Source organism: Pristiophorus japonicus, chromosome 9 (genome assembly GCF_044704955.1).
Source record: "Pristiophorus japonicus isolate sPriJap1 chromosome 9, sPriJap1.hap1, whole genome shotgun sequence".
In the NCBI taxonomy this organism is placed as follows: Eukaryota; Metazoa; Chordata; class Chondrichthyes; family Pristiophoridae; genus Pristiophorus; species Pristiophorus japonicus.
Genome location: NC_091985.1, coordinates 219,783,003 through 219,802,860, shown reverse-complemented (window position 1 = coordinate 219,802,860; position 19,858 = coordinate 219,783,003). Strand labels below are relative to the sequence as shown.

Here is a 19,858-nt window from a genome sequence, read left to right as displayed (position 1 = left end):
CTCCGGGGCTGTGTGTTCAGTTCGGTGTTGTCCCTCATAGATTCACCGCACGCTCCCCGGCCCCAGCCGCCCACCATCAGTCCGGTTCCCTACATTGTCCAACTGCTGGTTCCAGCAAACTGCGCGGCATCCGGGGACTGGGGGTGGGGAGGACTGCACCGAGCATGCGCACTGCGGCGACAGGGCGACTTCCTGCATAAATTAATGACCTTCTGCGAATTCCCGGCCGTCTATTGGCTGCACGAAACGGATTGCCAACCACTCACTAATAGGAGCCGGCAGCACCGCAGAGCCCCGCCCACTGTGATGAAGGAGCGCTGGGCAGCTCGTGGGTCACGTGGCTCCTGATTTCAAAAATTCCGGCCGTTCAACCGTTACCAGGAAACGTCATAGCCCCGCCCACATCGCCTGTGACATCACAAATTGCGTCGGTGCTGAGGGGCGGGACTGCTCGCAGTGCGCCTGTGCCGGACTCGCAGCTCAGTCAATCTCTCACTCCGACAGTATTATTAATAATTTTTCTTTATAGAGCGTCTTAAACGTCCCAAGGCGCTTCACAGCAGTGTTACAGGACACAACACATACATTTGTCACCGAGCCACAGAAGCAGAAATTGCGGCAGATGACCAAAAGCTGGGTCAAAGAGGTAGGTTTTAAGGAGGGTCTGAAAGTAGGAAAGAGGCGGAGAGGTTTAGGGAGGGAGTTCCCGAGCTCGGGGCCCAGGCAGCTGAAGGGTCGGACACCGATGGTGGAGCGATTATAATCAGGGATGGTCAGAAGGGCAGAATTTGAGGAGTGCAGACATCTTGTGGGCTGCAACAGATTCCAGAGATCGGGAGGGGCGAGGCCCTGGAGTGATTTGTAAAAAGTGATTTGTGATTATTAACAGCAACAACTTTTAACAGTGAGTCTTGTTTATTTTGTTTATTTGTACATGGGACGTGCTGGCAACGGAAGAATGACCATAATATGATGGAATGTTACATTAAGTTTGAAAGTGATTTCGTTAAATCCAAAACTGGGATCTTAAATTTAAGCAAACAATCTTTTTAGGTATGAGGGGCGAGTTGGTTAAGGTAGATTGGGAAACTACATTAAAAGGCATGAAGGTAGATAAGCAATGGTGCGCATTCAAGAATTAATACATAATTTACAACAAACATTCATTTCTTTGAGGCACACAAACCCCACAGGAAAGGTGGTCAATCGTGGCTAACGAGAGAAGTTAAAGATAGTTTTAGATCAAAGGAACAGGGTTATAATGTTGCCAAAAGAGCAGTAAGCCTGGGGATTGGGAGCATTTTAGAATTCAGCAAAGGAGGACCAAGAAACTGATAAAGAAAGGGAAAATAGAATATAAGAGTAAACTAGCGACAGACATAAAAACAGACTGTAAAAGCTTCTATACGTATGTTTAAAAGGAAAAGATTAACAAAAGTAAATGTGGGTCCCCTACAGGCTGAGGCAGAAGAAATTATATTGGGGAATAAAGAAATGGCAGAGAAATTAAACACATTCTTTGGGGCGTAAATTATGGTTGGAGGCTTCCTTCGGGTGAACGCCCCCGACAGGAATTTTTTTAACAAAATTACCTGGTGGTCCTGGAGGAACATAGGATTGTGGTCGGAGTCCTAGTTTCGCAGTGCAGCGTACAGGAACATTTCTTCCAGGTATGTATTTGTATCCTGGGATCATGTGGGCCTGGACCATCAATGAACATCTAGTATTTGCATTGATAATAATTGGAGCTCCGGTTGTACGAGCTCCCATTGCTATCAACAACAACAACTTTTATTTATATAGTGCTTTTAATGTAGTAAAATGTCTCAAGGTGCTTCACAATTGTGATATAAGACAAAAATTAATTTGGCACTGAGCCACATAACAACAAATTACAGCAGATGACTAAAAGCTTGGTCAAAGAGGGAGGTTTTATGGAGAGTCTTAAAGGAGATAAGAAATATCCAGAGATGGAGAGGTTTAGGGAGGGAGTTCCAGAGCTTAGGGCCCAGGCAGCTGAAGGCATGTCCGCCGATGATTGAACAGTTCTATTCAGGAATGCTCAAGAGGGCAGATTTTGAGGAATGGTGTTGTGAGGCTGAAAGAGATTAGAGATAGGGAGGGATGAGGCCATGGAGGGATTTTTAAACAAGGATGAGAATTTTGAAATCGAGGCGTTGCTTAACCAATGTCGGTCATGAGCAAAGAGGTGATGAGTGATCGGAGACTTGATACAAATTAAAACACGGGCAGTCGAGTTGTGGATTACCTCAAGATTACGTAGGGTAGAATGTGGGAGACCATTCAGGAGTGCGTTGGAGTAGTCCAGTCTAGAGGTAACGAAGGCATGGATGAGGGTTTCAGCAGCAGATGAGCTGAGACCGGGGCAGATGCAGGCAATATTAGAGGTGGAAATAGATGGATTTAAATATGCTGCAGATATGTTGCCAGAAGCTAATTTCAAGGTCAAATATGATGCCTAGGATGCGAACAGTCTGGTTTAGCCTCAGGCAGATGCTAGGGAGAGGGATGGTGTCGGTGGCTGGGGAACGCAGTTTATGGTGTGGACCATAGATAATGGCTTCGGTCTTCACAATATTTAATTGAAGAACATTTCTGCTCATCCAGTACTGGATGTTGGACAAGCAGTCTGACAATTTAGAGACCATGGAGGGGTCGAGAGAAGTGGTGGAGAGGTAGAGCTGGGTGTCATCAGCGTACACGTGGAACCTGACTCCGTGTTTTCGGATGACATCGCCAAGGGGCAGCATATAGATGAGAAATAGGAGGGACCAAGGATAGATCCTTGGGGGACACCAGAGGTACTGATGCGGGGGCGGGAAGAGAAGCCATTGCAGGAGATTTTCTGGTTATGATTAGATAGATAGGAATAGAACCAGTCGAATGCAGTCACACCCAGCTGGATGATGTTGGAGGAGGATGGAGTGGTCAACTGTGTCAAAGGCTGCAGACAGGATGAGGAGGGATAATTTACCTTTGTCACAGTCACAAAGACTGTCATTTGTGACTTTGATTAGAGCAGTTTCAGTACTGTGGCAAGGGCGGAAATCAGATTGAAGGGATTCAAACGAGGAGTTCTGGGAAAGATGGGCATGAATTTGGGAGGAGACAACACATTCAACGACTTTGAAGAAAGGGAGTTAGAGATGGGGCGGTAGCTAACCAGCACAGTGGAGTCAGGTTGTTTTTGAAGAGAGGGGTGATGACCGCAGATTTGAAGGAGAGGTGGACAGTTCTTTGGCAGTCCCTCGGAGTCGAGGATGACTTGCTTCCACATTAATGAGTTCTCGGGTGACTGATAGTCCAATGCGGGACCTACAGTCTCTGTCACAGGTGGGACAGATGGTGGTTGAATGGACGTTGGCTAAAGGGACGGGTGGGTGGATTGCTTGGGTTGCCGTGCGCTCCTGCTGTTTGCGCTTGTCTTCCGTGTGCTCTGGGAGAAGAGACTCTGTGTTCGGCGCCTTCCCGGATGCTTCTCCTCCACTTTGAGCGGTCTTCGGCGAGGGATTCCCAGTTGTCAGTGGGGATGTTGCACTTTTTCAAGGAAGTTTTGAGGGTGCCCTTGCAGTGTTTCCTCTGCCCACCTGGGGCTCGCTTGCCGTGTCGAAGCTCTGAGTCGAGCGCTTGTTTCGGAGTCCAGTATCGGCCATGCGGACAATGTGGCTCATCCATCGGAGCTGATTGAGTGTGGTCAATGCCTCGATGCTCGGGATGTTGGCCTGAGTGAGAACACTGATGGTGTGCCTTTCCTGCCAATGGATTTGCAGGATCTTGCGCAGGCAACGTTGGTATTTCTCCAGTGCCTTGAGGTGCCTGCTGTCTGTCTCTAAAGCATATAGGAGGGTGGCTTTCACTACTGCTCTGTCGACCATGAAGGGGACAGTACCTGAGGAGAGAGAACCGTTAACAATGTCAGATAACATGGGAGCTAGAAAAGGAAGTTGTGTGGGCAGCAGTTTATTGGGAATGGGGTCAAGGGAGCAGGAAGTGGGTCTCATGGACAAGATGAGCGTGGAGAGGTCAAGAGGGGAGATCAGAGAGAAACTAGAGAAAGATGCGAGTTTAGAACTAAGGCAGGAACTTTGCCCCCGTGGGCTCGGGGAAGGAAGGGAACAACTGGAAGAGGCAGACGATCGGATGGTCTCAATCTTTGAGGCAAATAGGTCCATGAGCTCCTCACAATTGTTGGAGGTGAGTGTGGTGGAGACAGGAGAGAGGGGTTTAAGGAGACGGTTAGCAGCAGAGAATAGTAGCCGGGGATTAGCGCTGCATTTCAGAATGATCCTAAAACAGTGAGCAGTTTTTACAGACAAGAGTAGGACCCGATAATGCTTTATGTGGTCGAGCCAGATCTGGAGGTGAATGACTAAACCACTTGTCCACCACATCCGTTCAGGTCTGTGCCCCTTGGACTTGAGGGAGTGAAGATAAGGACTGTACCGGGGGGAACGGCCGGGGTGAGAGAGAGTAATAATAGGGACTAGGGCATCAAAGATGATAGTGAGGTGTGGGTGAGCAGATTGATGGCTGCAGAAATGTCATGGTGAAAGGAGGGCCAAAGGCTGGACAGTTTGGAGTTGATAAGTGCAGCTATAAGAGAGTTTGGAGAGAGTTTTTTTCCAGGGGAGGATGCAGAAGGAAGTAGATTTGGGTGGGGGACGGGGGATGTGGGTGGAGAGCGATACAAGGTAAAGGTCAGAGATGGCCTTATCTGTAATTGACACAGTAGGAATATCGAGGCCACGAGAAATGGCAAGGTCAAGGGGGAGGCCGTGAGTATGGGTTGAGGAGTTCACATGGAGGGAGAGATTAAGGGAGGACAGGAGGGTAGTGAACTCAGAGGAGAGAGAGCTTGATGAATTGAGATGGATGTTGAAATCACCGAGGATGAGAAGTCACTCGGTGCAGAGGCTGAGGGAGGAGAGCAGTGAGGATATATCCGCGATAACATTTTAATCATACTTGGGATGGTGGTGGAGAACAAGAATTTTAAATAAGGTGAGATGTTCAAAGGAGGAGAAAGTGCTGGAGGAGTAGGGGGACAGACCAAGGTATGATTTGATGATGAACCACACCACCACCACGGTGGTCTGGGCGGGGCAAGTGATGGAAGGTATAGCCAGGAGGGGCGGCTTCCTTTAAAGGTAATGTGCCATCATCCCTCAGCCAACTTTCCGTCAGGGCCATGATGTCTATCATCCACAATAAGCTCATGGATGGCAAGGGCCTTGTCCGCAAGTGAACGGACATTCTGCAAGGAGATGCAGAGAGGATCGATGATGGCTGACCCACTGCCAGCATCCACAGGGTCAGGGATTGGAGGGATGAGTTGGATGGGAGGAGATTGGCAAGGTTAGCCCCTACCCCCCCCCCCCCCCAGGCAAGCTGGGGCAAGGTCGGTGAGAGGAGGATGGGACAGTTGGGGCTGTTGCTCGTGAGGAGACAGCGACGAGTGCCTCGGTGGGCCCTTCGGCAGATGCCAAGAGAGGCACAGAGGGAAGCTGCAGGCTTCTCTAAGTGAGTCGAGCCTGGGACGGTGGCAGGAGAAGGAAGTGGAAATAGAAGGGAATGGCTCGGGTCCAAAGCGGCAGCCAAAATGGCAGCAATTAGTCACTGGGGGAAAAAACTCAGTTTACACAGTGAATAGGGAATACTACAATAGGGATTCTACAATAGTACAATCAGTATAATCAAGATCAATTATATTGAAACAAAATTGATTAATATATAGATTAATTATAAGTAAACTTAAAATCAGAATTTGAATAATTGAAAAGTTAAATCAGTCTCGAGCTGTCTCATTAAATCAGTAAATCAATTCTCAGGTAGATCAAAAGACACAATGAGAAGTAATCATTCCAAAGACCATTGATCCAACTTCTGTCCTGTGATTGTATGAACTGATGCTCCCCACTCTCTGTCCTGTGATTGTATGAACTGATGCTCCCCACTCTCTGTCCTGTGATTGTATGAACTGGTGCTCTCCACTCTCTGTCCTGTGATTGTATGAACTGGTGCTCTCCACTCTCTGTCCTGTGATTGTATGAACTGGTGCTCTCCACTCTCTGTCCTGTGATTGTATGAACTGGTGCTCTCCACTCTCTGTCCTGTGATTGTATGAACTGGTGCTCTCCACTCTCTGTCCTGTGATTGTATGAACTGGTGCTCTCCACTCTCTGTCCTGTGATTGTATGAACTGGAGCTCTCCACTCTCTGTCCTGTGATTGTATGAACTGGTGCTCTCCACTCTCTGTCCTGTGATTGTATGAACTGGTGCTCTCCACTCTCTGTCCTGTGATTGTATGAACTGGTGCTCTCCACTCTCTGTCCTGTGATTATATGAACTGGTGCTCTCCACTCTCTGTCCTGTGATTGTATGAACTGATGCTCTCCACTCTCTGTCCTGTGATTGTATGAACTGGAGCTCTCCACATTTTGTCCTGTGCCAGTTTCAACTTGGAGATATAATTTCTATATAGTTTCAGTTTCAAATACAGAGGTAAGCTCCCTCTACATTGTCCCATCAAACAGGTCCTTTTCTACTCAATTTATTGTTTACACCGGCACACACTCGCTCCGGTTGCAGTTTGATCCTGATCACTGCAAATCCCTTCAGCCTTCCCACTCTGCTCTCTCCAGATGTAATTAGCTACAAGACAGCATGAAACAAATAGGAACCTCGGATTTTAGTTTTGAAATGAATATTTGAGTTGCTGTCGGTGGATTATCTGTAGCAGGAGAGGTGGTTGCGGGTCGGTGGAGCAGAGGGCACTAATGGTCCGTGATGGGGAGAATCGCCCTTCTCCTCTCTTAACAAGCCCGGATTCAACAGACGAACACCTTGGATAAGTTTCAATGACTTTAATTCCAACATGTGAAGGGGGAGCATCTCACTTCTCAGCCCCTGAGAAAGGATCTCCAATGAGTTGTTCAAATTGCACCTTAATTATGCAGGGTTTAGCACATGGACAGACCTTAACAGTGACGTGATTGGTTGTACCAACGCATGATCAAATACCCATTTGTTCCCTCCTTCCAAGTGTCACTCGCCTTATATTATATTGCTCCCTTGAGCCCGAGGTCAACGAGTGGCCATCTTGTGTATGTGCAGTTTTAAGCATACCTTCAACAAGTGGTCATCTTGTGGCTCTACATGTATGTGCAGTTTTAAGCATACCTTCTGTTTAGCCAGCTCAGGGCCTACATAATAGCCAGAAAACATCTTTGATAATCAATCTTGCTCTTGCAATCCCCCTTTTTGGCCCTTGGCTATATACTCCAAGATAGGCCAATGTGCCATCCCCTCATTATTTCATCCAAAGGGGAAGTGATATTGTCAGCTTAATCCGTCCGTCTGGGTGGCCAAGCCCTTGCTTACGGATGGCTTCTCGTATCTCTTCCTTTACATACCACTTACCTGTTTTACAGATTTTTCCTTAGATAATAAAGGTTTAGTTTCTTCTAAGGCTTTTATGGGGGCCTGAGCTATAGCTTTCCTCGCCAGTCGTTTACATCTCCAACATAATTCAACCATTAAAACCACACATTGCACAATCACCAATACATGGGATATTATTCTTATCCAGGGGTGTACCTGCACATTTAGTCCAAAGTTCCAAAGCCTGGCATACCAGGGTTGGTTTGCCAACATTTCTTTAGTGTCCTTCTGGAGTTTGTCAATCTTCTTCATCAGGATGATGTACTTCTGCCGTTGTTCATAGATGTCCTGTTCCAACTTAGTTTGTTCTTCACTAAGTCTGGGTAAATGTCGTCCTTGTAGTTCCTCGAAACCTTTATACCCTGCTTTGATAGTGTCCACCGCCGTCCCATTGACGGACTCTCCTTTCAATTCCGGATATATATCTCCCTGAATATCGACGACGAATTTTGGCACAAAACAGAAGTCGTTGGTCGTGATAGGGCAGTGGGTAACTCCCCCCACAGTCATGTTGACTGCCGTGGTGCTCACACACCATCCTCTCTTTTCTAGTGAGGCTGAGGTCGTTTCAGAGTCCAGTGTTAGCGGTGTGACACTCAACACACATCCTTCTGTTTGGCCATATCCACAGTCGTTGTTATCGAGGTCTGGGTGCTCTCAGCATAAAACAACTTGATTATTCTTATAACAATCATTAATATAGATACCTTTGGTATTGTTTCCCTTTTTAATTATGTACTGGTGCAATTTGTGATACCTCACACGGGTCTGATTCCTTATTTCTCCTACATTGCTTACTTGGTACAATGTGTTTCCCTTTGTCACGTCGTATTGTGGTATTGATAACACAAACCCTATTATATTCTGATGTCAGGTTACACACCTGTTCTAAGGGACCCAGGCATGGCTATTCCTCCGGGCCTCACAGGCTTGGGTATCATTCTTGCCCATTCAGCAAATACATCATTGATTATCCAATCCGGCACTCCTCCATTCTGGAGTTGTTCTAGGTTATGTTCTACCGCATTGAGCATTCAAGCCCCATATCCTGCACAAACTATCTCGGCTGCCATTCTTTTACTCATAGTTTGTCCAGCCTGGTTTACCAAATTTATTGTTTTTGCATGGTCCCGCAATGTATGGGCAACCTGTCGCATTTCCCATTCCACCCCATCCCCTAGCTGGGCCTGCATTTTCTTATCATCTCCCCTTTCCAGCAGTCCTTTTAAGGTCTGTGTGAGGGTGATGACCTGCTCTTCTATTGTTTGAAGATCTATTGTATTAACTGTCGCAACACCCACCGCATATCCTGCTCCCACCATTTCTAATATTCCCCTCTTTCTCCTTCCGCCTTTCCCGTTTTTGTTCAGCTTTTTTATGCTGAACTTCATAACTTGGATTCGGGCCCCTCGAGGGCTCATGGGGGGTTAGGTTTTTATATAAGCTTATAGTTTTCTTACCGCAAAACAGTGGAACAGTTATGTTCGTTAGATTTAATAATACCGTAATTACCCTTTGGCGTACCCTGAAATGGATTTTGTCTTTAGTTCTTTTTATTACTAACCCTCCGCTTGCCCCGTGTCATGTTTGGGCATCTTGGGGGTTCTGGGGTCGTTGTGGTTGGGGCTTTTGTGGTGGTTGGGATCTCTATCTTACACACGAACATTCCCTATAAGGAACCATTACCGCATTGTGATTCCCTGATGGGTATGGGGGTAGTCCCCTCTGCCTCCCTGGTGAGGTTACATCTTACCCACACACACTTGCATGTATTTCCTTGCATTCATGCTATTCATGCATGTCCATGATTGGTTCTGCCATGAGTGTCCTTTATCCAGGCTTGTCCATTCCACTTCAAGTCGCCCCCTTTGGCATTTTCCGCAAAAGATTGAGTTTGTAGTGGAAATATTTCCTTGATAGCTGTCTGGGCAACTTACTGCTGGGTCGTGGTATAAGATGGGGTTACCCATTATTCCTCCTACTAGGACTAAGGTCCGATAAAACACAACATGTCACCGGTCAGTTAGGGTCTCATGTTACACAATGTTCTAACTGTCCAATGTTTCCACCGTCCGGTTCCATCTATTGCCACGCACACATCGCTTACCATTATTACCTGGTGAGGGCCTGTCCATTTTGGTGAGAATCCTGGCTTTTTGGGGTTTATTTTTACCATTACCTTGCTCCCAACCTGTAGTATCTGAGCCTTTTGTTCCTTGGTGCCAGTTTCCAAGTCCTTGATCACTTGCTGATCCCTGGCATGTGCCTTCAGATCATGTAATTGTTTACATAATTCCATCACAAATCTCCTTACTGGGTCCCGGTAGGGTCCGACGCCATCACTCCCCGTCACTAGAACCTCAGGTAATCTCATTGCCCTTCTTGTCATTAGTTTGAATGGCGTGAGTCCGGTGGTCCGGTTTGGGGTCGCCCTTAATTTCATTAAAATCCGGGGCGGCATATCTACCCATCCCTTTCCTGTAATGTGGTGACCCAACTAGAGTTTTCTACAGTTCAAGTCTGACGTCTCTGCTCCGTGTATTCCATACCTCGACTAATAAAGGCAAGTATTCCATATGCCTTCTTTAATCACCTTATCTACCTAGCCTGCTTGCTTCAGGGGTTTGTGGACCTATACTCCAAGGCCCCTTTGTTCCTCTACACTTTTCAGTGTCGTACCATTTAATGTTTGTTTTATAATCTGTTGCCTTTGTAGTTTTTAGCACTTTTTGTTGCTATATGCCTACACTTCATGGTTTGGATTCCCACTAAATATCTCCTTTTAGAATTGCTTCCTGCTTTTTAAAAAAAAAAGTCACCGGAGCAACTAACTTCGACCCCTCATTTCTTGCATTACAAAGAGCCTCTCTCTCTACATTTCCACCATGTTTGTCAGTCTGTTGCAGTTATAACAGACTTCGGGTGTACCCCACTGTTTCTAATTGATGGGGACTGCTGGCAGTTGTTCCTTTTTATGTGTCCTGATGGATGCTGTCTTCATCACATCTACTATCAGTTTATTTCATCATTTTCTCCGTCAATAGCCTGGTCCATTTACTTAATTGATAATACGCGTGAGTGATTAAAACGAGGGTTTCCTCCTTTTTTGTTTCTTTTCCGACTCCCACCATTTTCTTTGTTCAGCGGGTGGGTCATCTGGTTCCAATTTTGTTTAATCATTATTTCAATAAGTTTTCAATTTTTGTCTGCTAGGTAACGTGTCAGGGATCCCTGGTCCCCACTCGAGTTTCTCACTTCCCATGGCTATAGGTTGTCAGCAGTACGTCCCTTACTTATTCCTCACGAGTGAGACCGTTACTTGCAAACTTATCAATTATCAATCGCAACGTTACACAGACACGCTTCTATATAACCGATCGCAATTGTTTCACCTGGGATCTTCCGCTAACTACTTGAAGTCTCGGCCAGACCTGCAGATTCGGATCTCTCAGGCAACTGACATCAGACAGATTTCTGCCCTTTGTCCTAACTGCATGGTAATTTAAACTTATTCACGCCTTTGACATGGCTTCCATCATCCGGTGTCCGCCGCCCGCTTCAGATCCTATTCGTGATGCCTATTGTATGGAGTATTTAAAATTAACACTCAACAATAGGTCTGGGTTCAAAGATTCAATATTACAGGTACCACTTTGTGATGCACATCATGGTACAATATCACCTGAGTTGAGATTACCGTTGGCCCTGGGATGTGTTTATGACGAACAATTCGCTTTTCCCACAAATCTGTTTATTCGTTGGAGAAGGAGCCTTTGGATGAGTCTTTTTTAAAACTCTACTGCTTGTACAACTGCGCTCCCGTCCTTGATATAATGGACGGTTATAGTGGTATGATTACCATGCCACTGTAAATGTACCCCTATCCTATACCCTCGTCTGTCCTTACTTCTACCATTCACGATATGTCTCTTACTACATTGTGAAGTGGCGGGGTTTGCGAGGTATGTCTGTGGACAGGAGGTAGTTCCAAATCTGGGACCCGAGGAGATTTTTCTAGCTCCCGTGTCCTGTCCACTTCCCTTTGGATCATACTGTACCTGATTAGGTGGAGGTATCCCATTAGGCACCCCTTCTTCCTCATTCCCCTGGAGAGGACGAATCCCACTTCTGAGATTTATTCTCAGATGTAGTCGCTTACAGTGGTGTGCCCTCCTGACCCCTCAGGAATAATCCACTAACCCCTTTAAACAACATCGCTTCTTTCCGATGGTCATCTACTTAAAACAAAATAATGCACAGAATCTCTGGTGATTCTCTTCAAATTAAGATTTCCAATATTCAAAAGGTATCACCCACTGAGTTAAAACAGTTCACAGCTGCCTGTGAAAGAGTTAACTTCCTTTGTTTCGAAAGCTGACAAACACAGACACCATTAATCATTGTCGACTTCAGCCTGCAGCCTTTTTCAGTTTAAACTCTCCAGTTAAGAATGTTACTTTTATAAAGTCTCCGCATTTTTATTCTCAAAATAAACATTCAGAAAAACATCTTTATACATAATAGTATTTCATCCTTTTCTCCCCAGTTACACATTGGTCAGAATTTTTTTTAAACCATACCAATCATTAATGTGAAATGCCTTATGTCCAGAACTAAAGACTCTTCACACAAGTTACATCAACCAGAATTTGATCATGGCCATAATAAAAGTCTGGTTTTTAATAGGTTAATTAACCTCAGTAACTCCAATATTAAACTTCCCAATGCCACTTTGAAAAGGGGGAGGGGCCACAGCCAAACAAAGGAACAATCGCACATGTTTTCCTAAAACTTTACTGAAACGTCAAAGGAAAACACGAACAGTCAGAAAGAAACATGATCTTCCCTTTTCTCCTTTTGATTCAGTCATAACTATTTATCCATTATTCCTTAAATCAATTTTCAATTTCTGATCCCTATCACATCTCCTCTAAACCTCCCTTCAATTACTTTAAACCTATGCTCTTTGGTTGTTGACCTCTCTTCCCAAGGAAACAGGATCTTCCTATCACTCTATCTAGGCCCCACCTAATTTTATACACCTCAATAAAGTCTCCCCTCAGGCCTCCCTCTATTCCAAAGAAAAGAGACCCAGCCTCTCGAATCTTTCTGCACAGCCAAAATTCTCCAGTCCAGGCAACATTCTTGTAAATCTCCTCTGCACCCTTTCCAGTGCAATCACATCTTTCCTATATTACCTGATCCTTTCGTTCCATCTCTTTATTTTGTTCCCGATAGCAGCTAATACTACCGTATGAGCCCGGTCCCCTTTATTTCTTGGCTGGCACTCCCACCATTTTGCCTGCCTCTCCGGTGAGTCGTCTCGTTGCCATCCCTTTTTCATCATTCCCTCAATTAGTTTCATGTTTTTATCTGCTAGCATTTTCCCTATAGATCCCTCGGGTCCCCAGTCATATTCGCCGGCCATTTCTAAGATTGCTAAGGGGCTACCTTTCTCTTAGTGGGCTACTCTTGTACCTCCATCGCGTCTCCTGACCGATACTTGTTCGTTAGTACCGCACCCCAGTTGTGACCGTGTTAGAGCCTACTCATACCCCAAGTCATACTTATTCCTTGGTCTTCGTCCTCCCCGTGGCTCATTTATTTGTTCTTTCTACAGGTTTCCTCCTTTCCCGTAAAGAGTGTAACAGCTCTAACTTGTAGGTGGTATTGAAAACGTACTCACTCCAACAGCTGCCACATCATTTTCGGGCTAGCGAGACTGTATCCTGCCGAATACGCCAGTTGATGGGGAGAATCGCCCTTCTCCTCAACAAGCCCGGATTCAACAGACGAACACCTTGGATAAGTTTCAATTACTTTAATTCCAACATGTGAAGGGGGAGCATCTCACTTCTCAGCCCCTGAGAAAGGATCTCCAACGAGCTGTTCAAATTGCACCTTAATTATACAGGGTTTAGCACATGGACAGACCTTAACAGTGACGTGATTGATTGTACCAACGCATGATCAAATACCCATTTGTTCCCTCCTTCCAAGTGTCACTCACCTTAGATTATCTTGCACCCTTGAGCCTGAGGTCAACGAGTGGTCATCTTGTGTACGTGCAGTTTTAAGCATATCTTCAACGTGTGGTCATCTTGTGGCTGTATGCGTATGTGCAGTTTTAAGCATACCTTCTGTTTAGCCAGCACAGGGCCTACATAATAGCCAAATAACATCTTTGATAATCAATCTTGCTCTTGCAGTCTGACAGATGGACAGGGAGGCTTCATAAACAATTGGTGTACGCCGCAAACTGGGAATAATAACCTGAACTACCGGTGTTTGCAGCTTCGGGGCTTTATCGCCCTCTCTCCGGCCGTGCTGGACTCCAGCCGCCACCTTGCTCGGCTCAATCTCACTCGCACTCCCTCCCTTTAAATCTAATCTCCAAATCACCCCGTCAGCAGCGGCTGCCTCCTATTCCTCCTTCACTCTGGTCGGATATATAGGTATAGATTAATGGTGATGTAGATCAATAATTCCCTTTTATCGGCAGTAATTCAGTCACAATTGTGGGCCGGGCATTGAGATGCCGACTTCAGGGGAGGGGGGCGGAACCAGTGAGTATAGAACTGAACCCAGCCAGAGTCAGCACCTTCAGGGGAGGGAGGGGAACCAGTGAGTGTGGAACTGAACCCAGACAGAGTCAGCACCTTCAGGGGAAGGAGGGGAACCAGTGAGTGTAGAACTGAACCCAGACAGAGTTGGTGGTGAAAACTGGAAGTGGAGCTGTCTTCAGACGTGCGATGTGTTTGAATTTCAGAACAGTGAGTACGGAGAGTGTATGGGACAGGGATTTACAGCTCTGGAGGAACAAGACAGGAAAGAATGTTCCATGGAATCTAGAATTGTCTGTTCTGAATTTCTGTCCTGTACTTGACGTAATTATTTTTGTAAACTCCTTTTCCAGGGTATTAGAAGGGCAGCATTTGCAGACAGGAAACTCAAACCAAACATCACATCAAGATCTGACTGAATCATTCGATTCATCAGGACCTGAATATCATCGGCCTTTGAATATTGAAGGAGAAATGTTTGTCTGTTCTGTATGTGGGAACAGATTTCAAACATCAGTGTGACTGGAAAAGCACCAAGACACACACCCGAGTGAGAGTGTTCCAGTGCACTGCCTGTGGAAAGAGCTTTAACCAGTTACACAGACTGAAAAAACATTGCACCATTCACAGCGGGGAGAAACCATTCATGTGTTGTGTGTGGACGAGGCTTCAACTTATCATCCAACCTGGAGAGACACAAGGACACTCGCACCACAGATAAACCGTGGGAATGTGGGGACTGTGGAAAGAGATTCAATTACCCGTCTGATCTGGAAGTTCATCGGCGCAGTCACACCGGGGAGAGGCCGTTCACCTGCTCAGTGTGTGGGAAGGGATTCACTTTGAAATGCAACCTGCTGACACACCAGCGAGTTCACACCGGGGAGAGGCCGTTCACTTGCTCCAAGTGTGGGAAAGGCTTCACTTGTTCATCCAACCAGCTGATACACCAGCGAGTTCACAGCGGGGAGAGGCCATTCACTTGTTCTGAGTGTGGGAAGGGATTTGCTTGTTCATCCAACCTTCTAACTCACCAGCGAGTTCACACTGGGGAGAGACCGTTCACCTGCTCCGTGTGTGGGAAGGGATTCACAACCTCATCCAACCTGCTGACACACCAGCGAGTTCACACTGGGGAGAGACCGTTCACCTGCTCAGTGTGTGGGAAGGGATTCACAACCTCATCCAACCTGCTGACACACCAGCGAGTTCACAAGTGACTGGAAGGATTGGATTCTACTTTTATTCCAGCCTGAATCGTATCCTTTCTGACAGTTGGGGTTTCTTTCTGCAAATACTGATTCCCCCTATAACTGGACTGGAGTTTAATATTCTGGATATTTGACCAATTAATAAACGGGAAAAGGGTCAGATAAAATCATGTTGATTTTGTTTGCATCCATATTTCACTGTTTAAACGGTTTTCTTCAAATACTGAAAACTGCAACAAATGGAGCTAAACTTTCTTGAACCATTGATAAAATGAATTGAATCTGCAGATTGGTTTGGGATTTCTCTGGGATGGAGCTGGAGATGATGTGCCTTGAAATACCGCCGGTGTCCAGTAGATGGCGTTGTCTCTCCAACTAACTCTGACTGAGAGGAGAGTGACTGCCCCCGAGAGCAGGAGGAATGAGGGCAGCTCAGGGTCAGACACTGAACATACTGCCCCCCACAGGGACATCGCACACTGCCCCCCTCCCTGGGGCAGCTCAGGGTCAGATACTGAACATACTGCACCCCCACAGGGACATCACTCACTGTCCCCTCCCTGGGGCAGCTCAGGGTCAGACACTGAACATACTACACCCCACAGGGACATCACTCACAGTCCCCTCCCTGGGGCAGCTCAGAGTCAGATACTGAACATACTGTACCCCACAGGGACATCGCACATGGCCCCCTCCCTGGGGCAGCTCAGAGTCAGAACTTGGGGCTCAATTTTCCCCACCATTCTGTGCTGTTTTTTTTGAGCAAACTAAAATCTTCAAGTTTCCTCAAAGTTTCTGCGCCATCGTAAATCACTTGGGTACGATTTTTTTTTAATGCTATGATTTTTTGATGTCACTGGGGGCGTAACCTGCCGGCTGTACCATTTCTTGCCATTTAAGCGAGTTTGGCCAACCATGATTTCTTTTAAGATGGTGTAGTGGACCGCGCTGAAAAACCTTCTGGGCTTTTAACAAAATCAGTCACATAACAAAATCGGTGCAGATAAGACGCCATTGTTTTTCGCCGAGGTTTTGGAGGGAGTGAAGGAGGTATTAATTACACAAAATGAATGCATGATACATGTTCATTTTGGAGAGTGAAAAGGGAGAAACTACATTTATTTGAAAGTCTAAATGAAAATTGTGACTTTTGACCAAGTTCCACCCCACCACCGAACCTCCCCTCACCGGGCTCGAGGTTCAGAGTGCCGGCCGGCAGCATAGCTCCCTTGGCTGGACACAGGAGCTTGGCACTTGGCTTCAAAAGAAGCCCGAGGGGTGGAAGCCGAGCCCCAAGCTCCTGTGTCCGGCTGAGGGATCGATGCTGCTGGCCGATGTTCCGACCCTGTGTGCCTCGAGCCCGGTGAGCATCGGAGACGGCACTGAAACATTTCTTTGCACAGCAACAATGAAAAATATTAAATATTGCCCCCAGTCACCATTATAATGTATATTTTGTGTCCCAAATGTCTGCCTTGTGAGCTTTGCATCACCATAGAAACCGAGCCTAGTGTTGTGCATGCGCAGACCAGGGTGTGGTCCATGACTAGGGCATCAACCTTTAGAGGGAAGAAGGTGTGAGTGCTTTCTGCTACTATTTTCATTGCGTTTCAAACTTAGAACAAATAATGTGGGCAATATTAACAATGCCTTACTCAGTAATAGCCTTCTGCATCATGGTGATGCAGAGGAGACGAGTGATACGACGGCATCACATCAGGAACCAGAGAGCACGGCGGATGATGGCCAGGAGACCTTACCCAAATCGGGTATAGAGAGAGAGAGAGGCGTTCATACCTGCACCTGAGTGAGGCAGACTGCATCAGAAGGCTGCATTTTCGAAAGGAAGGTCATAACAGATCTGCGAATTAATCAAGGCAAACCTGCAGCCTCGAAGCCTGAGGAGGACTGTATTCTCTGTAGAAGTGAAGGTTACTGCCTTCTATGTCTCTGGCTCTGGCATCAACTGGGAATGTATGCTCCATCTCTCAACATCAAACACATCTGCATTCAGCAGGTGACTGCTGCACTGTATGCCTGCAGGAACGACTACATCAAGTTCCCCATGACCGCCCAGGCAATGCGTGACAGGGCTGTGGGCTTCTCCAGGATTGCTGGTTTCCCCAAGGTACAGGGTTGCATTGACTGTACACACATTGCCTTGCGAGCACTTTTGGATGATTCCGTGATGTACAGGAACAAAAAAAGGTTCCACTCACTGAACACCCAGCTCATCATGGCAGTTGATGCCAGATGCCCAGGGAGCACCCATGATGCTTTCCTGCTGCGTGAGAGCGCTATATCTGCCATTTTTCAGCAGCAGCCACAAGGTCAGAGCTGGCTGCTGGGGGCAAAGGGTACGGCCACGTCACCTGCCTGATCACCCTCACCCCACCACCCCATGCGTAACCCGGACAGAAGCCGAGCGTCACTACATGTCCCACATAACGCGCAGCGTCATTGAAAGGACCATTGGCATACTGAAGCAGTGTTTCCGATGCCTGGATCACTCTGGAGGTTACCTGTAATATGCCCCTGAGACTGTCGGTCAGTTCACTGTCATGTGCTGCATGCTGCACAACTTGGCCATCATGAGGCAACAGCAACTGGAAGTAGAAGAGCCACCTCAGGCGAGAGGGGATGAGGATGATGACTAACAGGCTGATACGAGGAGGGGGTGGAGGAAACCATGCAAGTACCTCAACCCCCAGGATGACGGTGGGGGTGGGTACCGTGCACCTTTTACCATTGCTCGAACCTTCTGTCAGCAGCTAATCCTTGAACCCTTTGCTACATGAAGGCTCAGCAGCACGTTTCATAATTGACCATGTTTACTGTTTGGACATGTTCCATAATGTTGTGTTGTGTTAATTGAAGAAGTAATGTTAGTGATTCTGCTTTAATTGAAAAAAGAATTACATTCGTTAAAAATGTTTACACTTGTACTTAACTTTAATAAAAATATTTTTGTATCAAATTTTAAACTTTTCAGTTAAGATCACTTGTAAATTTACATCACTTAGAAAAAACTTTTCAATTGAGATCAGTTAAATAACAATAACATAAGAACAACAACAGCAGCAAACACACTTTAGCTGCAGCCATCTCTCCTCCCCTTATTCTAAGACTTGCCCTTGTTGACTCCACCCTTGGCTGGAGGTGGTGGTGCAGGCATTCTCCTGCCGGTACTAAGCTGCTTTTTTCGAGCATCTTGGGGAATGTGCATTTCCTGTTGGTGGGGATGGACAGACAGCAATGTGGAAGGCCCGACTTGGGTCTCTTCAGCTCTTCCTCTGCGTGTGGATGAACCGACACACTGCCTGAGGTTGGTCTGGAGTTTGGCATGGGAGTGGCAGCAGTTGATTCTGTCAATTGCCGCGGGGCAATGACAGCCTGGGTGTGTTCCCTTACTGCAGCAGCTACCTCCGATATCCCCTCCCTAATCCGCCTCAAAAGCGTATCAACTACCTGCGACATTCACTCCCTAATGTGCCCCGACAGTGTTCCCATTTCGCGCTAGAGTGCTATTACTTCTGCCGACAGTCCCGCTATCTCATCACCCACCCCACTGATGGTTTCCAGGCGTGATCGGGTAATATCAATGCACTCCCTACTCATTGCCATGAGCTGAACCATGTCTGTTGCATCCTGCATTTCAGGAGAGCACTGTCGAGCTCTCCTTCCCCTCCTCATCCTGGGTGTGGCTTGTTGTAACTCACTGGGACCCACAACCTCTCAATGTGGGACACCATGAAATGTCACATCACTCGTAGCAGTCTGGAAAGGGGCTGGCACATCAATGGGTGGTACTACCTCCTCCAGATTCAGTGTGACAGTGTCACGATTGGGGGCTTCCCCCTCCCCCCTCACCCCCCTGCTCATCCTCGTCCTGCTCTTCCTCTGGAAGCTAGGCATGAAAGACATGATCATGTTCAGGGTCCTCTGTGTCTGAATGATCTGCGGCATCAGGTTGTGCTTCCTCAGGGATGGGCGCAACTTCTGCAAAATATAACAGACAAGACAATGGGTTAGTAGCAGGAGAGAGGGCAGGGTGGCATGAGTAGGGTCACACAGCGCAGGCTCATTTGAAGGAGCACGATGAATGAAAGCATATTGCATAAACTGAAGTGTTGCTGACAGAGAGTATATCCCATGAACTGAAGCATGGCTAACCCGTGCAGTACTCAACATTTCACCAAGCCAGACTGTGGAATTTGCAGGACTTACCCTCTCTCTGGTGTCTGGGCCCAGCTTGTTGACCTTCTAGAGCCAGCACCAATCATATCAGCGACCCTCGCTTCCAGGGGTGTCAGTGGGTGCAGATTTGCCGGACCTCCTCCAGTTCGATTTTGCTCTGTTATGTGCCACCTTCCTCTACAAAGACAAAAATAACTTTTTAGAGAGAGGTCTGTCTGCTGTGGTGGGTGGCACACACACATGGTCACGCTTACAATTGTAATTCCAGTGCATAAATGAAAATATTACTTACACCAATTGCTTGGCCAAGGTCCTGCCACTTTCTGCACTGCTGGCTGGTCATCAGGGTGGTCACTGTTCCACAGAAATCTTCTGCAACTTTGTCCCAGCATTTGTTCATTTCTTTTGGCTTTATTTTAACTTGA

The 19,858-nt window shown here is 46.8% G+C and overlaps 1 long non-coding RNA gene across 1 annotated transcript; it reads left to right on the top strand.

The window, feature by feature from the left end:
• Positions 1-470: 470 nt before the first annotated feature.
• Positions 471-18,213, top strand: LOC139273743 (uncharacterized). The gene is made up of 2 exons (XR_011595335.1): positions 471-646; positions 14,379-18,213. It is a non-coding gene; the product is annotated as an uncharacterized lncRNA (long non-coding RNA).
• The last annotated feature ends 1,645 nt before the right edge of the window (positions 18,214-19,858 follow it).